Source organism: Ambystoma mexicanum, chromosome 2q (genome assembly GCF_040938575.1).
Source record: "Ambystoma mexicanum isolate Mex_15411 chromosome 2q, UKY_AmexF1_1, whole genome shotgun sequence".
Lineage (NCBI taxonomy): Eukaryota > Metazoa > Chordata > Amphibia > Caudata > Ambystomatidae > Ambystoma > Ambystoma mexicanum.
The window spans coordinates 42,911,237-42,924,460 of NC_090924.1; positions in this window are offsets into that span (position 1 = coordinate 42,911,237).

The following is a 13,224-nucleotide window of genomic DNA, read 5'->3' on the forward strand; positions in this document are numbered from 1 at the left end:
ACTGCTATTAAGCCCCTCTGTGTGTGATACCATCCACTGCATGTACTGTAATATCGTAACTGCTTGTAGAAATAACAATGAACAAGGTGGCAAGAGCTTATCGAAATAAGGTCTGGCGCAGTCCGCAAACTATATTTTTATCTGTTAGTACAATTTGCGTGAAGCCTATTATAGAATATATCAAATGAAGTAGATCGGACAACTGTGCAGAAGTGCTCTTCAATTTGATAACTTTAGCTAAGAAAATAAATGTTCAAAGTACTGTACATTGCTGAAAACTAAGCTATTTTTTGTTGCATAGTGAATTTAATACATTCTGGTGCTTCCCCGTTTATTGCGGACAACAAACAATAAGTATTGTTGCAAATTAAAAAAACTGGAATATTCCAATTGAAAAATATCTCTGAATTTACAGGAATGACAAGGCCGGGGAATGCCCTGAAGCATTTGGAATTATTGAATAAAAGGGTTGAGCTTATATATGCTGCTTGTCGATATTCGGCCACATTATAAGTTGAATAGGAGGGGTAAAATATGGTGGTAATACCATAAATTGATGCATTACCGCACTGCTCGACTATGAGTTTGGGGTTAAGATGGAGGAAAATCCTCCAGCAAGAAGCTGAAGGTATTACCTCCACCTTTCCGCCAAACATCAGCTAATTTGGTGTTATTACCACCACTGGAATAACCGCTGGTTATTCCACTGGTGACACTCCAATTAATGGGGTTTAACACACCATACCGCCGTTTGTAATCTGGTGGTAATACCACTTGACCAAGTGCCGGTAACGGTAATACAGTTTAGTCGCATCTTGTTGGATTTACTGTAGAAATATCACCAAACTCTTAATAAGGCCCACAGTTGGAGATTTGTGAAAAGTTGGGATTACAGTACATTTCTTGAATGCTATAAAATGCACTTAATAATGTACCAACAAATGTACATCTAAGGCAATGAGACGTTCTGTAGAATAAAAAACAGAGAGCCTCATACATGTTATGCTATGTAATGTTATGTTATATGACATCTGTACAGCACCTATTGCCATTGGAAATGGAGAGGTGTGATTTGAAAAGAATGGCGATGCCACCTGGTTCTGTTATGTACAATAAGAGTGTCACCTGGAGGGATGTACTCACGTGCAATGGGCTGGAAGTCTTGGGAGAACCAGGTTTTGATGAAGTCTAGGATGTGTGGGCTTTCAGAAGAATTTAGGTTGGAAATATTGTGGTGTTTTTTTGGAACGGGTCTGGCATTGATCAGGATGCACGTTAGTCTGTTGTTTTGTTGAGTGTTTGATGTGGCGAGAGGGGTTTTCTGTGGGGGGCTTGGGTTGCAGGCATAGCTGCCATCTGTTAGGGAGTGAAAGGATGATTCAGAAGTTATCACTTTATATGATAAGGAAGTTAGAGTAGGGGGACTGGAGCTGGTATAGTTGCCATGGAGTTGGGGTTCTGCTGGGGGTGAGGGTCCTCTGTGTTATAGAGGTGTACAGTGTGGCAGAATCCATGTGAGCGAAAAAGTCTCATGGCTGTAAACTGTTAGATGATGAGAGGATTCTGGGGGGTCTGTGGTTTCTGTTCCGGAAAGTGGAGATGAAGGCTGAGTTAGTTGTTGGTGTGCATGTGAATTGAGCTTGTGAGCTCAGTTTTGTCTGGGTATTTGTGGGGGTAGTGGTTAATAATGTTGGGAGTGTGTGTGCAGGGTGGTTGGGGAGACCCTTTTGAGAAGTTTGTTTGACATGGGGGCAGGATATTGAGGTGAGGAGGGGGTGCAGGACTTTGAAAAGGGCAAACATCCTTGTTTCCTGTTGCAGTGGAGAGGTCAGGTGAAAGTTTTCTAAGGTTGGTGATGTGTACTGTGAACTGATTTCTAGAGGATCAAGGGGAGTGGTGACTGGTGTGAGTGCCAGCTGTGTTGTGTGGCAGGTTAAAGAGAGATTTTACTCGGCTGGGTGTGTTGGGGGAGGCTGTAAGGGTGTATGTGAGGGAGAATGTTATGGATCTGGAAGAGAGATAGGGTGATTTATTTATTTTATTTATTTATTTGAATTTATAAAGCGCAAAAATGGCCCTCACGCATCGTGGCGCTGTTACAGTACATTCACTTAGATACAGCTTAAAAACAGATTCTCGAAAAAAGGATTGCAGAGGTTCAAAGAACAATGTCGTGACAGTGTTCCATGGTTACAAGGGAACATCATTAGAAACATTCAGGGACATTCTTGTTGAATAAATTGTTTTTAGCACCTTTCTGAACACTGTGAGAGAGTTGTCCTTTTTTTAGGCTAAGTGGCAGAGCGTTCCAAGCTTTAGGGGCTAACACTTCGAAGCTGGTGCCGCCAGCTTTGGCTCTGTTGAATGTAGGGACTGAGCGTAGGTGGGAGTATTGGTCTCGTTTTGGTCTATGGGCGGGCACATGATGTATCCTTTCATCTAGGTTGTAGGGGGCAGACTGGGAGAGGCATCTATGTGTAACAGTGAGGGCCTTGACCATTATGCACTTTTTGATTGGGAGCCAGTGGGCATCTTTTCTGGCCTGAGAGATGTGCTCTATCCTGGGGATACTTAGAGCCGCTCTGAAAGCATTGTTTTGCCTGGTTCGGAAGTCGTTGATGTTATTGGTAGATGTGCCTAGGAGTAAGATGTTACAATAATCAAATTTGGCGCCAATGGTAGCTCTTGCAATGTTGAGGCAGTTTTTAGATGATAGGTGAGGTTTCAGGTGAGTGATGGGTGTAGAATGCACCCAGGTAGGGCTGTGACTGTGTTTTAGGAGGGACACAGAGTGTGTGCGTGTAACGGTTGGAGGGCGGCTGAGGAGGGGTTGAGGCTAGGATTGCATGGGCAGAGTTTAGGGATGCAAAGGATGGGACATGGCAGCATGGATGTGAGGAGGGAATGGTGAGGGTGTGAAGGGCGGTTCAGAGAGGCAAGTGTCTGGTTGAGGGTAGGGTGAAGTGCAGGTAGCATGGAAAACTCAGGTGGGGGCATGAGCAGATGATGAGGGGAGATATTGGAAGCCCAGGGGGGAAGGAAGAGGAGGGTGAGGTGGCATTTAGGGGTGGGGTCTGGATGTTGGTGTGGTGGAGTTTCACGGTGCACCAGAATGCACCACTCACTTTTGATTGGTAATCTTGACCCTATGGGTGAGGGGCAAATAAACAGCAGCAAGATCCAAAATGCAGCCCTACAGCACTATTCCTGTGGAAAGGGATGACAAGTAGTGGTGCACAAACAGCAACATGATTCAAATGCAAGCCTACAACAGTACCACAATATATAACAACTTTGTCATCTACCTGATTGTTGCAGCAGACATGGGTCAAGATCTGGCAAGGGCTGGGGAGTCCAGGGAGAACAGGCAAACAGGGATCCAGAGGGGAAATCACCCTTTGCCTGAGCCCTTAGCCGGATGCCTGGGCGACGCTGCCCTGTGGGTAGCTATTTAGCGGGATTGCCTGAAACTACTTTTGCAGAGCCAGCCACCCTGTCAGCTAGTAGTTTGCCTAGACCAGCATTGAATGGGTGGTCTCTCCAAGCTAGCATTTGTGCTTCAGGCATACCTCTTCACTTCATAGTATGTGCCTTGTTCAGTCTTACCCTTAGCCTAGGACATCTTGCTACATAATGTATTTATTTTGATTGTTTATTTATAACACGCTTAATACCAGCAAATGGTTCCTAAGTGCGGGATCGGGATTCAAACTTGTGTTGTTCTGTGTTGTCTTGCTTCCAAGACAAACACAAAACCCCTGAGCTATCCTTCTTCTCCAAATAAAAAATAAATAAAATAAAATAAATGAGAATTTTACAGTATCTTCATTCAACATTAGAGTTGCCGGCATGGACATTATATTAGGTTCACCTCACTACATGAAGGCACCAATATGAGACTTTTCAAGGTTCTCTTAGCTAAAAGAGAGCAGCCGACAGTAACACTTTTCCGTACTCCCCATTGCACAATAGCTGCCAATATGAGACTTGTTCGGGATGTTTCCACTAAAAAAGAGAGAGCCTTCAACATGAACATTTTTCAGCTTTTCCATGCTAATTTGAGACTTTTCCAGATTCTCTAAGCTAATTCAAAGCCAGCAACCTAAGAATTTCTCAGATACTCCCGACTATATGAAAGCAGCCAGCATGAGATGCAGATTGAATAATCAGCACATAGTGTTGCACAGGATGAGGGAGGGGAGTTAGGGGTGCAGATGCCAGACTTGAGGGGGAAATCGCCTGACAAAAACAAATAAAGGAAAATAACAGAGCAGTGAGCATAGAGTAGAGCACACAGATTTGGTAGCTGTTAGTCAAGATTGAATGCAGTACCCTTTGGGAGCACTACAACAACCCTGACCTCCTGGCTATAGGAGAACGCAACCTTTGGTATAAATCTGTACTACACAGGTTGGAAGCGTGTTGAGCAGCCAGGCTTATCTCAAGAGGGGTCAATGTGAGCTGTAGGGGAGTTACACAGAGATTCACAGTGACAAGTATTCAAATAAACTCTTATACACAAGGTTTCTTTATTAAACAATTAGTCATGTATTTAACAGTCACAGTAAGCCTTCTTCACACAGGGGCAATATAATAGTAACACTCAAATACACTTCAAAAATACACAGGCTTAATATTTCTAAATCAGCAAGTACCCATTTGGGATGGCCCACAGACACTACCTACACCCTCAGGTGACTTCAATAGTTATGGTGCTGGGGATATTAATATATCACTGTTGCATTTGGAATCAGATTTAGGAATGTGTCAAAGGAAGAAGGTTATTTAGAACAAAACAAGACATCACACACATTTTCTGAAGCAGTACGTTTGGTAATCCCCAATGCAAAGTTAGTTAACCCCTTCCTGGAAGGAAGACACAACACCTAAGCAGAGGAGACGGAAGTCATTCAGGGAGTCAGGTCAGCCAATGTTAAGTTAGCAAAAGTCAAGGTGAACTGAAACACTTCTTGCAGGTAAGTAAAGGTCTTGCACAATGCTTTAGAAGTCTTTGTAAAATAAGAAGAAATTCAAAGTAGGGCAACCAGCTGATTAGGCTTGTGAGGTCATGAAGCTGTTAGCAGCTCTACCCAGGCAACCAAGACAAGTCTCCAATGAGGACAAGCAAGGTGGCACAACAAGAGGTAAGTTCTCTCAGACTTTACAGTACCTTTAGGTTGAAGAAAAGTGCATCTGATGACTCCTGTTCCTGTGCAGCTCTGCAGATCCAGGTGTTCCTGGGCCTCAGATGTGGGGACAAGAGGGAGGACTTCTGGGTACTCCTGCATTGCAATGGGAGGGTCACCGCTCACAACCGTCAGTCTTCAAACAAGTGGCACTTTGGTGTTTCAGCTCCTCACGTCTACTTGCAAATAGCAACACCACGGTTCCTGGCTGTCGAGATGGCCTTTCCTTGCATCTGGGATCCCACACTCTGTAGAGGGGGATAAGGCTCAGTTAGTCCTGCTTCCTGGGAGTCTGGAGGATCTTCCCGGAGCTCTTGCCCAGCTTAAAAACAATGCACAAGATCTGGTGTTCCTCTCCCTGGTGATTCGGTTCCAGCAGCAACTGCAGTGGAATTTCAACCAGCTCCAAGAGGATGTCCAGGTGGCTTACTTTTCGAGTTGATTGGTCCAACCAACTCAAAGAGAGAAGTCGTCCTTGCAGGAGCTTCTCTGTCGATATGAATTTGGAGTTTCAGCACAGCAGCAGGGCTTCACCGGGCAAATCAATGGTCCAGGAGTTGCAGCAGGCGTCCTCTTAAAGTTCTTCTTTGGATTCCTTCATCCACTGGTCGACTCTGCCTTCCAAGCCAAAAAGCCTTGCCTTTTATGCAGGTTTCTCCCATTCATTCCAGCCTAGCTGTCAGTTACCCAGCAGGGAGGCTATCCTTGCCGGACAGCCAGCTGCCCAATCACCTGAGAGTGTATTCCTGTCTCCTAGGAGATTAAGCACAGGGAGTTATGGGCACCTCCCTCACTTTCTGCCCCCGCCAGACACCCTGGAGCCAGAGGTGGGCTTCACATGTGAATCCCGCCAAAAGCAAAATGAAAAAAGCGACCTAACCTGGTTTAGCGCACAGAGTAAATCTCAAGAAAGACCTTTCCACAAAGAAATGGTGGAAAAAGAAGACGGGCCATTTTGGAAAAAAAGGCACTCTTGGGTGTTTTACCGAATCTGTAAATGCAGCCCGCAGTAGATGCACATCACGGTAGTTACAAGTAAACCACTACAACCAGCCATTCACAGAGAAATGGGTAACAGAAAACTGTTACATGAGAAGCTAGACAAATGGATACTAAGTATCCCTCGAACACCCTATTGTAAGTTAGTGTGTGCTGGGTCTAGAAAGTTACAAGTGTAAGCAAAGTCAATTTCACATCACTTCTCTTGGAAACAGTAGTTTATCCAAGAGAAGGTATTTAAACCTTGGGAAATCTAAACGACTTCCCTGTGCCACTGCACTGAAGGTGCTGTGTGACCCAATGTAAAACGATGATGCCTATGGAGTTTGTCAGACTCCACAACCAAAATAAACACATAGTTCAAAATCAAATTAAAATACACGAGAGAGTGGGAAAAAGGGTCTCACTCTCTTCAGGTTAAAATTGCAAGTCCTCAAAATCCAGCAAAGTTGCTTGGGGTCTCTAAGGTAGAGAGGAATTAGCACATTTCTGAGAATTCTCCCTAACAATAGCAGTGTCAGATGGTTAAGGTGAAGGTTTGAATTGGGGATACTCCTGAATTGAAAACAATTAAATAAACTCAAAAGGGAAGTACAGAGAATTGGGGTCAAGTAGGAGACCAGTCAGCTTTGTACAAATGCACACAGACAATGATTGAGAGGGTCAGAGATGATTAGCCTAAGAGCAAGGAAACTTCAAACTGAATTGTAAGGAGGGGAGTGGAGGTCAGCTGTCAGAGAGAGGTAGTGTGGGGAAGTAACCAACAGCCCATGGTCAGGATTGGGAATTTGGAGCAATGGGGAGCATGATGAGAGCCAAGGAGTGTCTGCGAAGCAAATGACAGTATCTGCCCATTTGTGGACAGGACAAGGGTATATAGAAGGACCCAGGTGTTGGTTGAGTAGGAAAGGAGGACATTTGTCCACCTGGCATAATAAAATGGTACCTGAGAAACAACCCATTTCAGTATCTGCCAGAGAACCACACTTTTAGGTTGATTTCTCTACATGAGATCTGCCAACATGAGTGTTGTTCAGGTTCTCCCAGCTAAACGAGTGCCAACAATGGGAGAATAATTCTGATTATTCCTGCAGCATGAGAACCGACAACAGAGAATATTTCAGATTTCCCTCAGTGCACGTCAGCCACAAATCTGGAAACAAGCGATTCGTTTCTGGGTTTCCCTTGTATATGAGATCCACCAACATAGGATGTATTTAGGCTATCCCTGCTACATGAAAACTATGCATTCTCTCTTACATACGAGACCCGAAAAAATGAGCATTTTTCCTCCTGCAACTTCAGAACCATGAATAAAGGAAATTCTTTAAGTTCCCCCTGCCATAAGAGAGCTACAAATATGAGGAATCGTCAGGTGCTGCAATATGAGAGCCATCAACGAGAGATGTGTTAATGTTCTCCCTCCCTGAGACATAAAACATGATAAAATAAGACTTTGTCAGGTTCTCCCTGCTACACATCAGCCACCAACATGAACAGAATGCATGTTCCCCCCCACTACACAAGAACTGCCCTGCTTAACGTGAGCTGGGAACGAGGTAATTGTTCAGAGTATCCCTGTCACACAAGAGTCACCAACATCTGAATGCATCCGATTTCTCCTGTAACCTGAGAGCCAGCAACATTAGGATGGATTTATGTGGGGGTTACAGAGTTTGAATGCAGGGACCTGTGGGGTAACTCACTTAATAAAGTGAAAATCAATTTGTAGATGAGAGCACAGTGGCATGTACGTGAGGCAGAGTCTGATGGAAGGGGGTTACATGTAGGCTTCAAAGGTTGCATGTGGCTGTCTAAAAAGTGTCCTTCCTGAATTGAGCAGAACTTCTCAGCACAGAAAGTAGGGGGCAAGGAAGTGAGCAGGAATCATGGTGCAACTGGACCCCTACTGCAATTCAATGCGATACACAAGATTGGCATTGGAGCAGGTAACCAGGGAACAGATAGGAAAGGAGGGGAGGTGCAGAATCAGAAGGACTTCGCATGTGGAAGTGACTGACAGCTCTTGGTCGGGGTTAGGAAGATTGCTCAGGGGCAATGTGTTTGTTTTAGAAGCCAGACAACGTAGAGCAACACAGTTTTAAATGCTGATCCTGCTCTTAGAGAATGGTCTTCAGTATTAAGGGGCTGATTCATGGAATTTGTGCACCAAAAAACGGGGATTTTTTCGCCATTCTGGCCACAAATCTCAATTTGTTAAACAGGGATTTGCGGGCAGAATGGCGCACAAATCCCTGTTTTTCGGTGCAAATAATTCCATGAATTAGCCCCTAAGTGTGTTATGAAAGATTCATTAATTTAATTAATTGGATGAGTGAAGAAATACGAGGACAGGATGAGGTGTAGGGAGTCAACAAATCAAAGGACAGTATTGATGCATTCATTCTATGCATCGGGATATAAAGAAGAACAGGTGTCGGCAGAGTAGGAAACAGTAAACTCACGAACATGGCATCATCGAATTGTACTTGGGAAAGACACCACTTGGTTCTTTGATGCAGAACTGTGTTTTTCAGTTTCTCCCCCTTCACCGAAGCCAAAAACATGGACATTCTTCGGGTTGTTCCTGAAACATGAGAGCCAATAACATAAGAATAGTTCATTTCCATCCCATTTATGGACAGGCAACAAGAGAATGATTAATTAGGTTATCTTTGCTACGCTAGGCTCTGCCAATTTGTGCATTGTATATATTCCCCCAGATACATGAAAGCTGTCACTATAAAAATGTTTCTGTGTCTTCCCACTACGTGGCTGCTGCCAACATGAGAGCTTTTCATGTTGTCCCTAATGCCTGATTGCTGTCGACATGAGGATGTTCACGTTTCTCCCTGCAACAATAGACACCAACAAAAGAATTGTTCAGATTTCCCTGACATATGAGGACCGTCAATCAGTGCAATCTTCACTTTATACCTTCAACACCATAGCCACCTACATCACACTACAATGTTGTGTTCCCCCTGCTACACAAGTGCTGTCAACATAAGACTTTATATGGTTATCCCTTCCACATAAGAGCCACCAATATGAAAATGTTCATGTTCTCCCTGCTACATGGATGCCACTGGCACGATAATTTTTCAGGCTCTCTTGGCTGCATCAGAGTTGCCAACAGGCTCATTGTACCGATTCTGTCTGGTACATAAGATCAGCCAAAAGGGATTGTTTAAGGGTTCTCCCTTCTGCCCAAGAGCCACCGACATGTCAATGATTTTGGCCTCCCTGCAAAACAGGACCAGCCAACATGAACATGTTTGGGATTCTCTCTGTTACAGAAAGTTACAAGAAAGCTGCACACATATGCATGCTGCAGGTCCTCCACTACAGCTGACATCATGAGAATGTTTATGCATTTTCATACTACATTTTCACCTGACATCATGATGACACAATTTTGTTCTTGAAAGTCAGCATTCTTGTACAACTAGTGTCATCCACTGAGGAAAACATCTGCATTCCAAGAGAAGGGACATGCATGCAACATGTCAAGACTGAAGACCAACAAGAAACGGGCAATCACAGAGAATAATTTCAATCTGCAGTAGGGTGGCAGAATGCTGGGGCATGGATTTAGGTGGTGGTTGCAGCCCCAACAACTAGAGAATATTCAGGTTCTTCTGGGAAGAGGAGATTTGCAGGAATGCGACTATTTCAGGTTCTCTCCACTACACAACAATGAGCATATTTCATGTTCTGCGTGATGAAGCCGAGCTAACAACATGAGGATAGTTCACGAGGAGGACCATCAACATGAGCTGCTAAAATGGGAATTTGTCAGGTACCCTATGTTAGAGAAAAAGCCGCTAACTGCTTCATGGCCTCTGATAGGAGCATTTTACAGCTCTCCCCACTACATGAGAGCTGCCAACAAACGGATGTTTCAGCTACTCTTTCATGTATGAGAAATGTTTAGGTTTTGCATAAAACACAAAAGCCAACAACACGAGCTTTTTTGCAGCTTGACGTGCTACATGAGAGTTGCTAACATGTACAGGTTTTAGCTACCCCCTTCTGCAATAAACTGCCAAACACGATTTCTTTAGGTTCTCCCAGCAACACAAGAGCTGCCAACAAGAACATATGAACATTATTCAGGTACTTCATACTACAAATTAGATACCACATGAGATGTGCTCATTTTTATATGTGCTACAAAATAGCTATAATCCTTGGAAATAATTGGTTTATGTGATTTGACCAAAGTCCAAGTTTTACTGAGGTAAGAAATACCAGAACAATACTGATTTTTTATTTTTTTGATTGGGGGGTGTCCCCCAACAGCCTCCCGTTTTCCTACCCTTTTAACTGAACCCCCAACCATTCTAACCCCTTACCCCACTACCACATATATATAGTTATTGAACATTTTCAGTATTTTCTCGGTATTTTTAACTTCGGAAAAAGTTACCACTTTGAATTTCTTTCGATAAAATGACTGGGTACCAAATTATTGAGCTTTTCACTGTTACACGAGGTCTTCGAATATGGAAAATTGTCACCTTCTTTCATGTTGACACATTTTCCTTCTTGAAGTTCACTTTCTTGAAAAACGAATGTCAGAATGTAATGAAAAACTCTGCTTGTCAAGGGAAGGAAGAACAAATGTTCCATGCCAAGAATGTAGAGCTCAAATAAATGGATGAGCACAAAGGCACAGGAGTGAAATTGGCTAGAGGAATGCAAGAGGGTGAGGAATGAGGGTTTAAATGAGGTATGCGTTTGGCAAATGCAGGCATGGAACAGAGCAAATACAGGCATGTCGATGGGGGAGAATGTGAGGGGTTTTGGTTGGTGCGATGTGGACAAAGGAGGGGATTTTAATAGACAGTGCCCTGAATTAAATACAACTAAATAAACAGAATAGCATGATTTAGAAAAGTGGAGTCAAGCAGATGAGCAGTTTCCAAATTGCAACAGAAACTTAACCGCAATTTTGGATTAACATCGGAGCAAGAAACCAGAGCACAGAAAGTAAGGGAGTCACAATGTCACAGGCAGTAACCTATGACAGTCACCCTTTGCCTTTGGTTGTGGGCAGGAGAATGAAATAAGGAGGATTAAGATGAGAGAGAAAGGGAAGCTCAACATAGTGAAAGATGCTATCTTTTCATTTTTAAATGTAACGTGCTGTCTAGAATGACAAAGGTATCAGCAGCATGTTAAACAAGCTAATTTGTCAACATAACATCCTCTAAGTATAAATAAAATACATTTATTTAATGTGATTTAATTTACATATTAAACTTTATACATTCTATACATAAAATATAACATGCCCAACTTGTCTTCAATCTTTAACCATATTTTATAGAGGGCATTCATCAATCGCATACTATTAGTATTAGTGCAAAAAAAGCCAGACATCTCCCCAATGGCTTCCCAATTATGCACATACATACCAGTATAATACTTGATTATACTGGCCATTGTGTGGCATTCGGTCAGCAGATGTTTGGATGTCTCCAGGATTTCCTGATCTTTACACGTCTGGAAGAATCGTTGTTCAATAGGGATCTTATCTTTAATCCCCGTAACAGTCATTGTTGGGAGCTGCTCAATTCTAAACAGAAGAATGAAGCGTCTGAGCCTTTTAGATGGACATAGGTTCAAGTAGCTCTGCGGCTTCTCAAAGGAATACAGTCTATGTTGTACCTATTGAGGTGGTCCACATTCTCCAACCAATCCCATAGGTCAATACGCTTCCCCAATGCATTCTGCATTTCTTCTGAGTAGCTCACTCCTCTACAAGTCCAGAGTATCTCAGCTAGAAATGTTACCATAAAACCTTTCAGCGAGTAAGTGGTATGCCTTTTAGATCTTTCCTGATGGACTGCTATTACTAATGCAATAATGCATAATTTGTCAATATAACATCCTCTAAGTATAAATAAAAAAGGGACAGCTGAAATGAAACAAATACCAAATCTGGCGCTCTTCTCTACATGAAAGCTACCGATTTGTCAAGTCCTCTCTGCTACAAGAGATACATGAACATAAACCTGTGTCATGTTCTCTTTGCAACATGAGAGCAAAAACAAGGGAACGGATCAAGTTCTTCCTGTAACATGAGAGCTTCCAACATGATCCACCATAATACACATTTTTCAGGTTATCTCTGGTACATGAGACTGGGTAAGATGAGAATTGTTGGGATTCTCCCTGTTTCATGTGAACCAACACCATAGGACTTCTTTGGGTTCTTCTTACAGCATTAGTTACCAACATTAGAATATTCCAGGTGCTTCCCACTACATATATCTGTCATAACATGCTTTACCCATATTCTCTCTGATCATTGAGACCTGCCACCATGAGCATGTTCAGGTTCTATCCATTCACTACAGTAGAGCTGCAGAATGAGCATTTGTGATGTTCTCTCTGCTGCACAATAGCTGTCAGCATGAGTATTTTAATATCCACCCTATTTCTTGAGATCCACCAACATGCTAATTTTTCTGTTTCACCCTGTTACATGGCAGCAGCCATTTTTCAGGCTCTTCCTGCCACATGAAAGCCACCCACATCAGAACTATGAAGGTTCTCTCTTCTAGACAAGGGCCACTTCATACTGCACCATCTCCCACCCCACTCAACCGACCCTCACTTTCATTGTAGGCATTGTGCACCTGCATGCAAAAACAGGTGATCATGCCAGCTGCTCCTGTATAGAGCAACAATTGTGTCTACCACAAGTGTGCCCAGAATCAACACAGGCCTAAGAGCTGCAGCATGTGCCACTGACTGTGGTTGTGCCTCTTTTTAAAATCCCCATTCTCTATGTTGTGGTAGGGGGAACCTAATGTGGTTATTCATGCAGTCAATGTCCAATATTGTTTCCCCACCATATACTTGTTTGCAGAGCCAGCATAATATCTGCTTGATTCATTCTTTGAGGCATGAGAAAGTACTATCAGATCCAGGAGGGACCAACTACACAAAGTGATGGGGCAGTACCTTGTCAATTCTCCCATCATCTGGCAAACCTTGCTCTCCCCAGGGCCAGGAGCCTCCAACC